At 39.5% G+C, this 18,184-nt stretch overlaps 2 long non-coding RNA genes across 2 annotated transcripts in view; one reads left to right on the top strand and one right to left on the bottom strand.

Moving 5' to 3' along the window:
• Positions 1-6,997: 6,997 nt before the first annotated feature.
• Positions 6,998-18,184, bottom strand: part of D030068K23Rik (RIKEN cDNA D030068K23 gene) — a 178,418-nt gene continuing 167,231 nt past the window's right edge. Inside the window, exons 9-10 of the long non-coding RNA NR_126329.1 lie at positions 10,714-10,780; positions 6,998-9,533 (exon numbers count right to left, since the gene is read on the bottom strand). This is a non-coding gene — a long non-coding RNA (RIKEN cDNA D030068K23 gene). The remainder of the gene's footprint in view (positions 9,534-10,713; positions 10,781-18,184) is intronic.
• Positions 10,892-18,184, top strand: part of 4922502B01Rik (RIKEN cDNA 4922502B01 gene) — a 104,507-nt gene continuing 97,214 nt past the window's right edge. The window contains exon 1 of the long non-coding RNA NR_151498.1: positions 10,892-11,877. This is a non-coding gene — a long non-coding RNA (RIKEN cDNA 4922502B01 gene). The remainder of the gene's footprint in view (positions 11,878-18,184) is intronic.

The following is an 18,184-nucleotide window of genomic DNA, read 5'->3' as shown; positions in this document are numbered from 1 at the left end:
CATTAACATTCAAGGCTCATGACTTCTGAAGGAAGTGGAGAAACAGCGAAGGAAAACACGTTTCAAACTAAAGTGGCTTCGGAAGTCTAAGGAAGTGCTTTAAAACAAAAAGAAACTAGCAATGCAATTAGCGTCGGTCACTACAGCCCAGCTCCTCCGTTCGTATTTTTAATCCTTTTTGGGCCCATAAGGAATTTCAAGGTATTCAGTTGATGTTTTAAGCATTACTTAACTTTTTTTGTGTGCATGTGTGTGTGTGTGTGTATGTAAGAACCCACGCTCTTGTGTGCTCACGAGTGCACAGCATCCTTGTGAAGGTCAGAAGGCACCCTCCCGTGTCACCCTCCAGGGTGTTTTGTCTTTCTTTGAGACAGGACCTCTCACTGACAGAGGACTTCCCCACACAGGTTAGCCAGCCCGGCGGCTCCTGTGGCTGTGTCTCTGCCGCCTATCTTGACATTGTTGGGATTATAAGCATCTGTCACCATGACTAGATTTTTAACATGTGTCCCAGGGATCTGAACTCGGTTCTCATGTTTGTGAGGTAAGTGCTTTATTTGACTAAGCCATGTCATCAACTCACGTTTTAACCTTTAGGGATTCCTGCTCTTTTCTCCTTTCCATGGTTTTTGTGTGACTGCTTCCTTGGGCTAGAGTGTCACTGGATTTGCTAGGCAGTCTGAGTGGCGCCCTGTCATTACTACAATCCTCCTGTGTCAGTCTTTCTGTGTACCTTAACGTTTTTATCTTTTTCTTTTTCTTTTCTTTTTTTTTTTTTTTTTTTTTTTGTAGCATCTTTATTTCTGGAGTCAGTAACTCATTTTTTCCCTTACTGATTCTTGTTCATTTTGTAGATTTTTTCTCTTTTACATGTGATGTGTGTTTCTTCATGTTCATGAAAACTAGGTTGATTGGGGTTTGTTGGTCGCTACATTTCTTTTCTTGGTTTTTCGAGACAGGGTTTCTTTGTGTAGCCCTGGCTGTTCTGGAACTCACTTTGTAGACCAGGCTGGCCTCGAACTCAGAAATCTGCCTGCCTCTGCCTCCCAAGTGCTGGGATTAAAGGCATGTGCCACCACGCCTGGCTGGTCGCTACATTTCTAATAGTGTTGTTGTAGTTCTGTTGTCTCTCCAGTCAGGAGCTGTCCGAGTAAGTGGAGAAAACATGGCAGTGGATTTAAGAACAGCCAGCAACAGAGAAATCCTTGCCACAGTGTTGTGGGCACTGGCATGACTGGCATAACTGTTAGCATCTTTATAGTGCATCTTCGATTAGATTTAATAAGCAGTTAATGCAGGGACAAGCCCTTATTTGAGCTATGCGTGTAGAGGGAAGGGACTGCCTTCGTCATGATGCCTCCCTATCCTTCACCAATCCTTAAGTCCTAGACTTTCTTTGTTTGCCATGACCTTCACAGTTCTGAAGAGCACTGGAAAGTTATTACTGTGTACACACAGTCTCTTAGTATAGAATTGTCTGAAATTTTTTCATGATGGGAATGATATTATGCATTATTGCCAAATGATGTTGAGCTCAGGACGACAGGTGAGAATGTGAACTATCTTGACATCTCTCATATCCCAGAAGCAGATGATATTATCTCTGAATACAGAGTTAAATTGTTTACCAAGGTTTACATGTTAAAGCCACTATTTTTTTCTCTGTAATTAAGCTATATCTTACAGGGAGATATTTTTTTAAAAATATTTTATTCTGAGATTATAAATATATCACCCCTTCCCCCTCCTCCATCAAAACCCTCCCATATAACCCCCTTCTATCAAATTCATGATCTCTTTTTTCTTGTCATTAGATATCTTTATGTGTGTGTGTATATGTATATATATATATATATATATATATATATATATATATATATATATATATATATATTCCTAAATATATACATACAACCTGCTTGGTCCACACAATGTTATTTGTATGTACATGTTTTCAGGGCTGATCATTTGGTCTTGGATCTCCTGCTTTTCCCAGGGAAAGGCTATTTGCTTGTAGTTCTCTGCCTCGGATTTCGACCACATGGATTTTTTCCTGTCTGTGTTAGCATTTCTACTGGTATCCTTGATCAGGTCATGTTTAGCACTCATGCTGATGAGACTTCGTGGATGTAGCTCTGATGTTTCTAGGAGAAATGGTCTCAAAGCAAACTGTTTCTCTGGTTCTGACAATCTTTCGGCCCCCTCTTCCGCTATGATCGCCAAGCCGCTGATGCAGGAACTGTGTTGCAGATGTATCTGCTGGGACTGAGTTCTACATCTCTGAATTTTGATTGCTTGTGGTTTTATGGAATGGATTTTGCTGCAAAGGTAAGTTTCTTTGGTGAGAACTATACTTACCTGTGGCTAGAAGGACAAACATTTAGAATATAGTTAGCGATGGTGCTGGTTTAGTAATGTGGCAATTGTAGGTTTTTCTCCACGATCCATGATTTCACAAGCCTTGAGTAGTTGGTTAGGTAGCTAGGACCAGACATGACCTTTCTTTTGTTCAGTGGATCTTAAGTCCAATTAGAAAGCTGTTGGTTAATGCCAAGCCATGTGTTCCACTACTGAACCTTTAGGATTATTATGTCATGGTTGTCACTATTGTAGTTTCACAGATGTGGCAGCTGGGCAGGACTGTTGGTGGCTTCCCTCCTTCAGAAGCTTGCGTGGTACCTCCTGGTACCATGAAAACTAGTGCTCAGGGTGGAGGCTTTCAGGTTAGATTCAGCTTGAGAGACCCAAGCCTTGTGTCTGAAGTGCATGTGTGGTGCCTATAGCACTAGGGGCTTACTTCCCACCTCTGGTGGGCAACAGAAAGGTCACATTAGTGGTTGACAGTGTTTTGGGAGCCTCTTGGACATCCCTGACCAACAACACAAGAAAGAGCTTCCCATGTCTGGTATTGGGATTTTTGTTAGATGGTCTACGGCTCTTGAAGGGAGCATTGTCAGCTTAGATGTCAGAATTTCATTTCAAGTATATATATATATATATATATATAGTCACACACTGGCTTATGCATGTTATAGGCATTTTAAGTAGGTAGTTAATAGTCTGATTCCTTATAACTTTTTCAGACATCCTTATTATTATTTAACCTTCTTACTTCCTTTTTCTCTACCTTCCCAATTGGATATCTCTCATCGTCCCCATTCCAAAGAACAGTACCTTGAGGTGGTATAAAAGAAGGAATTCACTAATTTTAGGATTCATTTATGATGACTGACTGTGGTTGCTTTTCTGATGTTTACCGGGTGATTTTCTAATTTTATTATTATCTTCCCCCATTTGCTCACTAGAACTTTACTGTGAGGAGTTGTCCTTTTGCTTGCATCTACTTAAGTTTTTTATGTCAGTGAAGATTGACAGGTACATATTTGATTCTATACTTTTTATTCGATTATATTGTATATTCTATTCACATGAGATGTAAAAATACTTTTATGGTTGATCTCTAATATGATTATGTGTTGCTGAAAAAAATACAACTGGAACAATTATCACCTTTTGGTTATCTGAGATTTTCTTTTTAACAACATATGTGGTTAAGTTTTGGTGAAAAAAATCTCTTGAATGCATATTATGATGAATACTTTTTTACTTAAGGCTTTTTCCATTATCAATTATAAACCATCTATAAAAACATATGAACCAATAAAGCAGACAGACAACTGTGTTGCGACCATTCACATGCAAAAATATATTTCTTAGGACAGAAAGGCAAACATCATGTTATGACCTTTCTCTTGCACCTGTCCTAAATCCATACCTTCAGCTTTTGGCTTATGTACTTGCTGCTGCTTCTAATAAATTTGCCATTGAAATATTGGATTTTAGGGGGGAAAGATATTATAGGGAAATGATTATCCAGTTAGTCTATTAACATTATACAAAGTAAACTTCAAAACAAGTATTACTGAAAACATATTTCACAGTGATTCAGGCTCATTTTTGTAACAATGCACTGCAGTTTTAAGTGTGTGTGCCTACGAACGGAACCTTGAAATACATGAAAAAGAAGTTAAGGCAGACGAGAAGGTTTCTATTTATAAGATGTTAGCACCTCTTTCAATAATGGACAGAATCAGAAAACACGCAGGTGTTGAGTAACTTCTACTAGACCTTTTAGAATCTTACACATAGATGCTGAGTGTATATTTTCTTTCCACTGAACACATCGTGGTGTATTTTAATTTTAGGATAGGAAATACTTTCATATTTATTAGGTTCATGGTTATTGTAGCTGCCATGGCTCTACCCAGATCTTCAGCAGAACAAACTCTATCCTTCAACTGCTGAATCATGGTGATATCTTACACTTGACTCTTAGAGAAATGGGATTGGCTGATCAAAACCATACTACCCTAAGGGGGGCATTTTGTTTGGAATGTCTAGAATGTACAGCCTCACCAGTAGAAGCCCAAAGTCAGTGGCTGAAGAAAGTTGGGGTACAACAGGCTAGCTGGGTTTTTGTTTGGGGAGGGGGTGGACAACACACACTCCTGAATGCTCTACACGCTTAAGATGAGGCTAGGTTTCTACTATCAGCTACATATTTGCAAAACTTTAGTCTCATCCCATTTCATGTCCTTCCTTACAGAAATTCCCTAGAGAAAGAACAAGTTTTGGTTTCTGTTTTATTGAAGTAGACCTCAGGACAATACATCTTAATGTTCTACTCTACTAGTAAAGGCTTGGTGCTCTGTTCTTGTTGGGTATATAATTTCCCCTATTATTATTATTATCATTATTATTACTTTTCCTTTTTCTCTCTTTCTTTCCTTCTTTCTTTCTTTCTTTCTTTCTTTCTTTCTTTCTTTCTTTCTTTCTTTCTTTCTTTCTTTCCTTTCTGCTCTCATATATTACAACCCAACCACAGCTCTCCCTCACCCTCCAGACTCTGTTATTTTCTTAAATGATTATTAAAAGAAGAAATGTGTCTGTGTATTGAGTAGTTCATACGTAGGGTAGTTTTCATTAGGAGTGATCACATGAGGCATAGTCTGGAAAAAAACTGCTGAATGCTTGATTGGCTATCAGAGTCCTATGTGAATAAGAGAGATGGAGAGAAGGAATTTGTCATGTAATGTCTCTGGCTCTTCAGAGTAATGCTGATGAGAGTGCTAGGGCCATTGAAATGGTCCACTGCAGCTGCTGAGCACCAATTATTTAATGAAGAAAGAGAATGGTGGGTTTGGTTGATTAGGCAACAACCTACAGAAAAGATTAAAAGTCATTTGACACAGTTATGTGTATACAGTTAAAGACTCAAATGTGTCCTTCATCTAAGAGAAGGCTGACCTTTCATTATAGCCATCTCCACTACCCTAAGCTTGAAAAAGATTACTTCAAATCTTTTGGGCCAATGAGAAGGACTTTTCTTCCTTCTTGGGAGACAGGGACTGTGCCATGCCTCTGACCATACAAAGGCTTCAGGGAAGGCTGATGCCTTACAAAATGCTTTCTGTTTTCAGAACCTAAATAATTTCACCTGTTAGCCACCAGAACAACAACTACTGTTAAATCTTGCATAAAGCCATGGGGAAATCTTGGCCTGTTAATAAGGGAGCTGACATTGATGCCCAGAGTTTCTGGCAGCATCTGCCTCAAATGTTCTGTAGGAAGTAGCAGAGTGTGTTTGGGAATAAACACTGAAGGTTCTGGAGAAGAGGAAGTAGAATGCAAAGACAGATGCATTAATTTGGATCATATTGGTTTTCTATGCAATCTGCCATATCTTGTCATTTAGAATATTTAGGCCATTTACATTTAATGTAATTAATGAAGATTAAGTCTATTGCCTAGTCCTTTATTAAATGGATATACTTAGTGACCATTTTTAAAAATCTTTTAGCTTATTAACCATGGCTGTCACTTAAGCTTTCTGTTTTTAGGATATGCAACTAAAACTCATTAGAGACCACATAGAGAACTTTAGGGCAGAATTCTTCCATTTTTCTTTTCAACAGCTTTCATCACAAGTTATATTTGTTATAAAAGTAATGATTGTTACTTTTTCTTTAGACTAATTTATCTTTAAATACATTTGAGTATTATAAGTTTTGAAACCTGGCAATGACAGTTATCATTTCCAATGCTTTTTATTTACATGGTGTAACTTCCCACTTATTTGGACAGCAGTCTTTAACATTTCTTACAGCATATGTCTTTTCCTGACAGTTCATTCTGCTTGTATATATTCTGAAGTCTACATTTCTCTTTTACTGTTGAGAGATTTCTCCTGTGTCATTTTTCAGTCTGGTTTAGGTTCATTAGTTTTTGTGGCTTTAACAAAAAAACAAAAAACAAGCAAACAAACAAACAAAAAAACTTTATCATCAGTGGCAAATATTTTCTCCAGTATGTGATTTTTTTTTCATTATTTTATTCAATTCAAGTAGCAAATATTTTCAGTTTTGATGAAGTCTGACTTTTCTTTTTTATGTTTGGTTCAGGTTTCTTTCCTCTCAAGTGGGTACTTAATGACCCCAAACTTTCCAGGCTTCTAAAGTAAATCACAAAAACCCCCTTTTTTCCCTCCAAGCACATCATAACTGCATCTTAGACATTTTTAATGTGTTTCCATTTGCATTCCATTAACACATTTTCTAATTTCCCACTGCCTCTCAAATGCATGCCATGTAGAAACATTTGATTTGACATGCAAGGTCTTCCAGGGAGCATTGATAGTGCTTTGTAGTCCAGCTGTCTTTATTTCTTATTTTTGGGAGGGGGGAGGAACCAGATAATTTTTTTTTCCAGCTTGAATATTTCCAGATTTCATTTTTTTTTTGTAGACCACAGGACAATACATCTTATTGTTCCATTATGCTCGTAAAGGCTCGGTGCTCTGTTCTTGTTGGGTATATCATTTTTCCTATTATTTTTCCTTCTTTCTTCCTCTTTCTCTCTCTTTCTCTTTCTTTCTTTCTTTCTTTCTTTCTTTCTTTCTTTCTTTCTTTCTTTCTTTCTTTCTTTCTTTCTTTCTTCTATCATATATTACAACCCAACCACAGCTTTCTCCCCCTCCAGACTCTCAGTTATTTTCTTAAATGATTATTAAAAGAAGAAATGCTTCACATGGGACCTTTGATGATTCAGTGTATGAGTTTTGAGTGATTTGGGATCTTATATAGAAAGTGTTTTAATAGTTAATTGTAGGTTTCATTATGGGCTAAATTGTATAAAATACGTACAATCTAAGAAATCAGACACTAGCAAGTGAATGTATATATTTGCTGATCAATGCTTCTCTGCGAGAAATACTTCCCTGTTGTTTTTGTTTGATTTCTCTTCAACTCTAAGAGCTGACTTGGACTCATCTTCATCGGGAAGTCTTTTTGGCATGCCTGCCAAGGATCAGGTCCTTAGATATGCACTGCCATGAGTGCCTGGTATCTCTATGGACTATGTAATAATAATGAAAATATAAGACCAGATTATATCAGATTATTAAAGGTATTACTACTTCTCAAAGAGTTGAGTCAACTTCTCAAAGGAATACTTTTTAACAAGGCTGATGTAGAGTGATTGCCTAATGTGCCTACTCAATCCTAGGTTTTAGCAAGTTCTCCTTTGAAGGCATCTTTGAGGTTACCGTCTATCTTCATAAGACAACCACGTGCTAGGCCTTGTGTATCACTGTCCGATGTCTAAGAGCCTATAATTCATAAAATGCTGCCTAGAACAGAACACATAAAGCCAAGTGGAATGCAAACTCGTGTTCTCCTGCCTCCCTATACCCAGACATGGAGAGTAGGGATGCACACCTCTCAGATATTTCTGCATCCCCAAAAGAAAACCTACATACAAATGCCACATTTGGCTTTACCAGTTTCTTCCCCAGATGGAATCTAGCCGTTGTGCTGGAATGTAAGGACTGTGCCACTAGAGTTGAAGTATCTTGCAAACTTTTAGGCAAGGAGAGTTCTTTGCCTTTCTTGAACACTTGGGATCTCTGGCACAGCTCCTGCTGAAAGCATGAATGGAAGCATGAATGGCATTTACTGGAAAAGGCAGCTTTTCCTGGCAAAGGACTTGGACGGAGCTGCGTCCACTCTGTCTCAAGCTCACTTTGTAAATTATGTGAAACACTTTTAGACAGACACTGGCACTCATAAATTATACAGCTCATTTGCATATTCCAGTCATGAGACATTATGCAAAGTGACATGATTTGCATAATGGATTCCTCTTGTCGCTTCACTTGCTGTGTGCTTTAAAAAAAACAAAACAAAACAAAACAAAAAACAAAAAACCCCAAAATGAAATAGAAGGCAAGCATGAAAAGGTGAGAGCACCGGTTCCCAGCCTTGCCCGACTCCTTCCCAACAGCAAGAGCAAACTGCTTTTATTTTGGACAGAGGCTCTGAGAAAGGGGGTGGGCAACAAAGATACACACACTCATACAAAATAACAAAGAGCCTGGCTAGGAGTTTTGTTCTTAATTATACTATGTACTTCCTCACTGAAATCCATTACCCAAAATAACCTCATCTGGCCAAGAGGAGTGGAAGCAAAACAAAACAGACACAGAGAAGAACTTTATGGAACCTGTACTTGTGCTGTGTAGGGTAGGAGTACCCACTCTTCCCTTTGTGAAACTGAGACATAGCAATTCAAAAAAAAAAAATCTCAAAAGCACCATCATTTTCTTACTCCTAGAAAAGAAACATTTTAGGGAGGATAGAAGCGGTCTTGGGAGGGGCTTATCTCATCTCTCGAAGAACTTCTGAAGGGGTTGTCTAGTTGGGAAGAGGAAAGACGGGGTTGTGTTTGATTATTTGACAAAATCTATAATGGCTCCATATACTGTACAGGATGAGGCAGTGCCACGCTGACTTCTATCGCTCTACTCCAATAAGCAGACAACGTTCCCTCAGCAGTTGCTAGTTTTGCTGCGGGCTTTCCCTGCCCCCCCTGCACCAGTGCGGAAGGCAGAGTGTGCCAAGCGGCTGGCGTCTGTACCCTGTGGGAAAAGTTAACTGTAATTCTTCGGCTTTTAAAATCAATTAACCCGTGTGTTAATTAACGTCAAGTCGACGGGAGGAGGAGAAGAAGGGGAGGGCGGGAGAAAAGAAAAAAAAGCTGCAAGGGCGGATGGCAGAAGAGTTGGCACGGTGCCATCCATTCAGGGGCAACGCCACAGTTTCGTGTGATAGCAGCAGCGGGTATATGTTACCGGGCCCTGTATGCGGGCCAGACAGTGCGGTAAAGCCAAGGGAGATTATCCAGACCCCCAGGAGCGAACAGCAAGCAGCAACGCAAGGCGCAAGTGCCAGGATTACAGCCCAGGCTGCTCCAACTATGAGCCCTTCCTTGGACCCTGGGAATCGGCTACTTGGGGTTTTGGGGTCTTCCACACCAAAGAAGCACAAAGCTGACTTTAATCACTTTTTTCATTTAAACTTGATTCTGCCGCAGTGGAAGAGCCAGCACGGCGGATGTTTTCACACCCAGCAAGACAAAGGCCGTTGTCTCCGCCATGACACCATTCCGTTCCAAGCAGAGGCCGGGGTCCTGGACATCTTGAAAAATCAAAAAGAAACAAGGAAAACAAACAACAGATACAGCGACAGTCAGAGAAAATCATCAACCACCCAAACTGTTTGTCCGTTGCCCATGCCAAGGGTGATGTGGGCATCTGTTGCAGCAGAAGGCACTTGTGTGGGCTATTTTTGTTTTTTCATTAATTTTTTTTTGAGAGGGCAAGCTACTGGCTTATTTGCTACTCAACTTCGTTTATAATTAACTTAAAAAAACAACAACAACAACACACCGTTCAGCCAAGTCAACAACAAAGAGGAAAGGCAGACATCGGAAGAGAAATGCCTGAGGAATCGGCATGAATGCATGCCACAGCCGGTACCACTTGCCATTCGGAAAACCTCAGGGAAAGATGCCAATTTTATAGCTCCGAAGAAGGCAGAGAAGGAAACATAAAGGTCTACAGATAGAAATTCTAAGGAAGGAATACTGCTTTCCCAATCCTGGATGGAAATGGCACACAGCCTCTGCTGAGAGAAAAGAGGGAATGTTTAAAAGGAGCTATCTAGATGGGTAGACGTGAAAACAGGCAACCATCGAGTGCATATAGAGATGTGTGTAAGGCTCTGCGTGTATACAAATACACAGACTCTCTGACAAACTGAATGCTTAGCTATGTATATATTTTCATGCTATAGGTATGGGTACGTATATAGGTGTATATGGTTTGCACTTACACGTGTGTGGGGTGGTGTATGCATGTCTGAGAAGTGGGAGAGGATGGCAGAGGAAAGACTGGGAGATCTGAGTATGTACTTGTATGTGTGTGTGTATGCATCCCACTCTCTAACCCAGGTACACACAGAAGACAAAATAAAAATCATACTGGAGCAGCAAGCAGGCAGCCAGAGATTTATCTACATTCGCTGCTATCACCGGGGAGATGAATGGGGTCGTCTGAAGCCCCTTTACAAGATCCACTATGGGAGTGGAGGAGGAGGAGGAGGAGGAGGAGGAGGAGGAGGAGGAGGGATGCCACACACACAAGTACAAACTTGAAGGCAGAGAGATTTGGAAGGGGCTACCAGGCAAACCCTGGTGGCATGATGCTGAGGAGCAGAAGGGAAAAGAGCCTTGTCTCTATGTTTTAGGTGCTTAAGGAAAAAAAAAAAAAAAAAAGACATCCTGCAAAAGGGTCTGAGGGAAGCGGCTGGTACTCACGGTTTCTGCGTTGCTGTGAATCCTGAAGGTGTTCTGTTGGCACCGGGCGCTGAGCCAGGGGCAGGCGCTGGAAACAAAAGGGAGACACACACACAAAAATTAAAGTCAATTCAATGGGAATATTAATTGCTGCTCTTGTGGATTTTACAAAACACACAAACTGTTTTCATTTTTGTTCTTTTTCTTTTTTTTTTTTTCTTTTAATTGTGGATTGGCGCGTGCCCCTTTCGCATGGAATATACAAGTAGTTTGGGATTTACAGTCCAGTTACGGGACTCAGGATTAACTGCGCTGGCATCTTTTGGGCATATCCTTCCTTTTAATGAATAAGCTTTCGCTGTTAATGAGGAATAATCGTTTGGCTAATGAGCTTTGAAACATTAAGAGAAAAGAGGTTTTTTCCCCCCGTTAATCGCTCTGGTGCGACTGCATGGATGGATTACAAAAGACAGCACTAGTGCAGTACAAAGGTTGGGGGAGCTCCTTGGGAGTGGGAGAAGCACCGAGTGGGAGATGTGCCCCTGCATCTCTTCTTCCTTCTCTCTTTCCCCTCTCTCTGCCAACTGCTATGGGTTTCCATAACTCCGCAATCGAAGTGGATGGTCGGGAAGGATTATTATACAGAGTAAAGCCTCCGCTGTTAATGTCTCCAGTGTTTAATCATCATACAGTAGGATGGTTTTATGCATATTTCATTTGCATATCATTAAACTACGTTAGCGAGGGGGCACCCAGAGCCGAGAGGAGCACAAAGTTGGGAAGACAGGGAAGGAAAAAGAGATTCCCTATGATGCTTATCTTCAAACGGGGGCTTGTTCCTTCCATGATGTGTCTTCTGCCTTTCTAAAATCATTATGACTTGGAAACCTTTGAAGTTGGATACAACCTTGGATTCCTCTAATTCCTGCAGAGCGGTATATTTTTAAGATCGGCAGCAATGTCCCTGCACTAGACAATTAAAGGAATATAAACTCCAGTGGGCTGAGACTAGTAGCTCTTTGGGGAACACAGTGGCAGGAGCTTCTACAAATACCAACACTTAAAAAAAATCATAATAAAGAACGTCATACCAAAAACAAAGAAAGAAGACAAGAGATTTTAACATGTGGATTATATTTGTTTTGTTTGGGGGGTAATAAGCTAAAGAGAGTGAAGAAGTCATTGGTAATTTATCCCCTCATTAATGAAGTCACCCTTTTTATTTGTGTTTGTTTTTGTCCTTTAATTGTGAAGACCGGTGCTGTCGCAGTTTTGAAGAGGTTAACCAGTTATTGTGTAGCTCTGATCTTTCCCCCACCCCACACCTGACAGAAAAGAAAGGTGGTGGTTCGGGGAGTTGTGAGTACTGGGGATGTCTGGGGGGAAGTGGGAAATACAGTGAGTTCTTTGTGGATCTTATACATGCTCAACATATTAATTGAGGGCTTTTAAAGTTCCCTCAATAGGCTATTTCATTCTTGGTAAACCAGCAGCTGGTTAGCCACTGTTGGTGACTCTTCAAATATCACTTTAACGATTTTTTATTCTGTTGCCGTCCATTTTTGTTTTGTCCGTAGCCAAGAAGGAGAATGTAATACCGCTCTTTCTTTACCATGCCCCTTCCGTCTTCTTCGTGTCCTATTTTCGAACTGTGAAACGGTGTTGGTTTAATATTGAATCCTGGTGCACGGCATAACTGCACAACTTGATTTGGAAATGAGACACTGGCTTATATTTAAATTATCTCCACTCCTCCCTTATCCTCCAAAGCTTTGTCTCTGCTATGAATATTCAGATGAGACATGATGTGATTACACTGTACAATTACTCCTATCCACAGTGGTGGCAGGCGCTGCTGGGGAGAAAGAGCCTCCAAGCTAGTGTGGAGTTTTGTTTTCGGTATTTTTTTTCTCCTATCTCCTGGCACCTCGGCACATGCAGATGTCGCTGTTGTTCTTTATAAAGCTCTAATGACATGCAAAGGCATAACGACTTGGTTTGGATGCAAAGCATCAACTGAGTGTTATGGATGTCTTTAAGAAAGAGAAAGAGAAAATCCTGACTGAAGGAATGTCCACATAAATTATTTTTATTTAAATGAATTCAAAGGATGGGGTGAGGGCAAGTGAGGAGTCACATGGAAAACATGCATAATATTAATATGCACAAAGAATTCTTACCGAGGACAAGCGCCTCACTACAGCTCATGGGACAAACAGGTTCATTAGGAGACAGCTCTGAGCGGCTACGGCATTTTGGTATTTTGATTTTTTTTTTCCCCTTAGTTTAAACGAAGAGTCAGACAGATGTGCCTTCTTTGCATGAGAGCATTGAGATGGATCCAATCTGTGAAATTTGCTGCCCAAATAGCATTTCTAATGGAACCTGGGACTAAACAAGGGCTTGGATGTGGAAGGGAGGGGAGAAGAGAGAACCCACGAAGAGGAGGCTACTCAGCCACTGCGAGGCTTTTGGTAGCACAGGAAGCTGTCAGAAGCCATCTTTGCTCCACTGGTCCCAGGTGTGGGCTCCAGATCCAGAGAGCCATCAGGGTTCACCAAGATGAACACTGAGCGGGCCCTTGTAGGTCTGAGGCAGAGGAAAGCGGCAACAGCAGCAGCGGCTCGGTGCCTACCCCCCTACCCCCTCAGTGGTCTTCAGCCCAGAAGCCAAAAGCACAGCTACTCCTTTGGGATGCAGTAGATTGCCTCCTGGTCCAGGTATTTGTGGAAGAAGGAATATCTTGGTGCTATCGAAGAGTGCGTTGCTAAAGAGCAGACGGCATCATCCGCTGCTTAAGGAGGCCTGATAATTGCGGTGCTGGTTGGTTCTCAGGGTAATGATGTCTTCTGGGCTTCTCTGACATTTCGGAGTGCTGGCATTAGGAGTCTCCATTCAGTGCATGTTTACGATAGACAGAGGTAGGCAGACAGCGACTGAGTCTGTTGGGTGGATTCAGAGCTAGTAACATATTTGTACCACTTCTCAGGTTTCAAAGGGGTAGCAGAGGGTGAAGCAAGAAGTTAGATGGAAGATTTTGTTGATTTTCTTGGCCAGGTGGATAGTCCAAAGTACTTTGATAAACGGGTTAAATTTATATCTTTTGTTTAAATTATCTGAACAAAGTCTAAATTTGATCTGTATATCTGCACAACTTTTCTACTTAAGGCTGGCCTAGAACAGGTCCAATTGTAATTATGTTATAAATTGTGATTTTTCACCTACAATCTCCATAATTTCCATCACACACACACACACACACACACACACACACACACACACACACACACACACACACACACTCTTCAGCTATCATGGCATGTAAGTGTTGTTACAGTATAGCAAAGTACAAAGAATGGAGAATTAAGGCTCTTTGGAAAATTTCTATTTAATCTTAATTATTCTAGCCTCTAACCTCTTATTTCTCCATTGCCAGAATTGTGGGTGTTAAATTTGGAAATAATGCACGTAAAGGACTTGGTGCAGAGTCTGTAAATAACACATCTTAAATACATGGTAAATTTTGTTATTGCTATTGTTGCTATTTTGGTGTATCGTTTAGTATTTGAGAGAGTTAAAAGAAAAGGGAAATGTTTACTTCTTAGCTATACAAGGTATCGTGAGAAAGATTAACTAGGCACATAGAGTAAATGCTGCCCTGGCATACGTGGGTATGAGCTTCAGTCTGACTTCCGACTGCAGATCATTTATGTGGTATTTACTTTACTCCTCTCAAATGAATATATATGCCAGTCATGTTGGTGACATCTGTGGTCTGATAAGAGTTCTACCCTAGTTTGTGAGAAGGGCACAGGACTGAGACATGGTCAACATTTGATCCCACTGATAAGGCGCTGACCAAGTCAGTCTTAAAAAAAGAAGTTCTACTCAAAATAGTAAGGACATTAACTATGTTCAGTTATCCATACCTAAATAATTCATAAAGGGATAGTCTCTTTCACCCCCAGACTCTTCATAAACCTTATTCACAAATCTGTAATGACTGCTACTGACTTCCTGTTCAGCTTCCCAGATGGTAATAGCTTGCTCAGATTTTAATATATTAGCATACTTTTAAAAATGCAAATTATAGTTTTTACAGATTCCTTATAATTTTCTGTAAACACAATCCATCCATCTCTGCACGGCTGTTATCTTCATTCCCAGCAATCACACACATTCGTTCTTTCTCATTTAGCTTACCTCATGAATGAGGCCATGCAGCTCAACTCTGCAGAAACTGAATGGGTGTGTGTGTGGGGGGGGCGAGAACGCTTGCTTTGTTTCCGGTGTTAGGGGACACCATTGCTTGTTTGATGACTTACTGTAGGCTTTCATTTCTCGCCACTAAGACACATGCTCTACGTTGGGTTTCCTTGTGTTCCTCGTCACCAAGAGTGTTGTTTTTTTTTTTCCCTTTTTAAATCACGAGTGATTGCTAAGCTTTGTGAAATGATCTTGCTTCCACTGAAACAAGTAAGAGCTTAAATAAAGCTGTTAGCACAGCAAATTATGATGATTGATTTTCACTGTTAAACGAGCCCTGCAATCCTAGGACAAATGTCACTTTGCTACGATGTACTTATCCTTTACATAGTATGATGCATGACTTGTTAGCATTTCGTTAAGGATTTGTAAATCAATGCGAATGAGAGATATTAGTATATGATTTTTCTTGTAATGATTTTGGTACTGTTACCAGGGTACTGCTGGCTTCGTAAAATGGGTTGGTGAGAATTCCTTCTCCAGTATATTCTGAAACTTCGAGTAAGATTGTTAGGAGTTCTCTTTAAATATTGGATGCAATTCACCAATGTAGCTATTAGGCCCAGACAATCTTAATTACTAACTCATTTTTTAAAAAAGTGTCTAGGACTATATATATTTTTTATTTCTTTTGTCAATTTTGGTAAGCTATGGACCCCCATCCCCAATTGGTTATTTTATCTTAGTTATCAAGACAATTGGGATAATGTTTATTATAATGTCATGGTATGCAATTGTTTTTCATTCATGAAAACTTCAGAGACGTTATTCTTTCATTTGCTATATTCATGATTTATATTTTCTCCTTTTCATCATTGATTTATTTAAAAAAAAAAAAACAATCTCACTAGTCTTTTCAAAGAATCAAATCTTGCTGATGCTTTTCTCTTGACTTCTACTAACCGTGTCCTTTTTCTATGTTTACAAGGTACAGTGTTAGATAACAGTATCAGTTATAGTTTTCTTTTCTAACATAGATACACAAAGCTATCCACTTACCTCCAATAATTGCTTTAGTTGTGCCTCACACATTTTTCAAAAAGTTTTTAGACTTATTAGTGTGTGTGTGTATGTGTGGCCTGTGTGTGTGTTTGTGGTGTGTGCCTGTCATGGGACCTGTGTGGGGCTCAAGGATTAGCCTGTGGAAGTTAGCTGACTCCTTTGCCTATTTATTGATTTCTGGTGTCTTAAAATAACTTTCCAGATCTCTGTGGTCACAAGACTCCCTGAACAATTTCAATCTTTTCATTAATCTTGACACTAGCTTATGGGTAAATATTTAGTGGAAAGAATTTATCTTGTGATTGCTGGGTTATAGACAGTTTACGTCAGGAGCCATGCCAGCTCACCTACATTAGTGATAATTTTTCTTTTGGCTACCAAAAAGATTTGCTGAAGGCTCTCAATACAATGTGAATCTGTATATGATGTTTAGTTTTTTAGTTTTTCAGTTTTGTTTTATATGTTTTAATGCTATTTTTAAAAAGTAAATACCCATAGATTTCAAGTGATTGTTTCCTTTCTTGGGTTAACAGTGCTAACTATACTGTTATTATTTCTTGTCTTCAAGTCTATTTTTAAAGGCTAATATAGTTGTATTATATTCTGATATAGCTGGATTTTAAAAATGATCATTTCTTTTCATTAGTTATACTCTTTGCTAAATGGATCTTTTATCCAGTCAGACAATTATGCCTTTTGATTGGTACACTGCATTCATTTATATTTAATACAAATTACCTTATCATTTCTTCTGTTTACTCGATCATATTTATGTCCTTCCATTATTTTTTTTTGCATTATTTAGGATCAATATTTCTTTTTCACAGCCTAGGGGTGTGGTTCAGTGACCCTAAAATCCGCTAGTATATGTGAGATTTTGTTTATTTAAAAAAAACTAATACAGAGTCTCATAAAGCAGAGGTTGGCCTTGAACTCTGCATAGCTGGGGATGACCTGGGACTCCTGAGCCTCCCATCGCTTCTTTCTTGATACTGGGATTAGAGGAGTGTACCACCAAGACCAGCTTTTGTAGTACTGGAGGAAGCTTTAGATTTGATCCTCAGGACCAAATAAGAAATAAGAAAGGAGAATGCGGATTTTTTGTTTAATTGTTTTTCCTAGTGTGACAGTAACATGTTAAATGTCACTCTAAATATAGCATGCATCATCTATTGCAGCCTGTGGTCAACTTGTACTTTCAGAACACACCAAAAAACCAATTGCACCCTAGGCAGTGTCCGGTTCACCTTTCCCCACTTTTTGTGTTATTACTGACAAGCACTTTACAGCTCAGCTATTTTTAACTTCATAAGAGACTATGGTCTTCCATTATGCGGCTAAGATTAACTGAGTCTCATCGACATGCGTGTGTTTTGTTTCTTTCTTTATATTCATATTTCCTCCTGAAATTGCCTTTTCTCCCTGACAACTTATAATCGTATTTAAGTCAGATCTATTTTGGTAAGTTGCTCTACTTTCTGTTTGTCTTTAAAGTTGTCTCACCTCCAGTTCTGAAGGATGTTTTCCAAGAGTGCAGAGTTCTACAGTGGTAGCTATCCTCCTTCTGCCCTTTAAAAGATGGCGTTCCATTGTCTCTTAGGCACATCATTGCTCTGCAGAAGTAGGCTGTCGGTTGTATTGCTGACTTTGGGGTAATACATCTGTCTCTGCCTCTGCTTAAGAATTTTCTCTCCATTGTTTATCTTTGGTAGTTTTATTGATGTAACTAGTTGTGCTTTTGTTTGTTTATTGCACATAGGATTTTTACAGATGGAGATCTTTCCTCCACTATATAATTGTTTATCATTATCAATTTGAATATGGACTCTACAGGAGTCTCTTTTTTACTTGTAAGATTCCAAACATGCACGTGTTAGGAGCTTTGTGTACTTTATAGATCTTATGTTTTTTTGTTATGCATCCTTCCATTACTCATGCTTTGGCTTGAATATTTTTATTGCTCTATTAATAAGCTCAATGATCCTTTCTTCATCTATTTCCAGTGATTCAATTTATGTTACTGTAGTTTTTAATTCTAGAATATCCACTCAACACTTCATAACCATACACTCTCTCATCTTTAAGACATATTGTGTTTTTCGAAATGACACCCTGGTGCCATTTAAAAGACCTTATATAGTAACTCAAGCATCTGGTTAGCTATAGGTCTGCTTCCTGCCTTCTGGCTTCCTGCCTTCCATCCTTTTCCTTCCTTCAGCCCTCT

Source organism: Mus musculus, chromosome 8 (assembly GCF_000001635.26).
Source record: "Mus musculus strain C57BL/6J chromosome 8, GRCm38.p6 C57BL/6J".
Classification (NCBI taxonomy): Eukaryota; Metazoa; Chordata; class Mammalia; order Rodentia; family Muridae; genus Mus; species Mus musculus.
The sequence above is the reverse complement of the archived record's forward strand: the minus strand, read 5'-3'. Positions and strand labels throughout refer to the sequence as shown.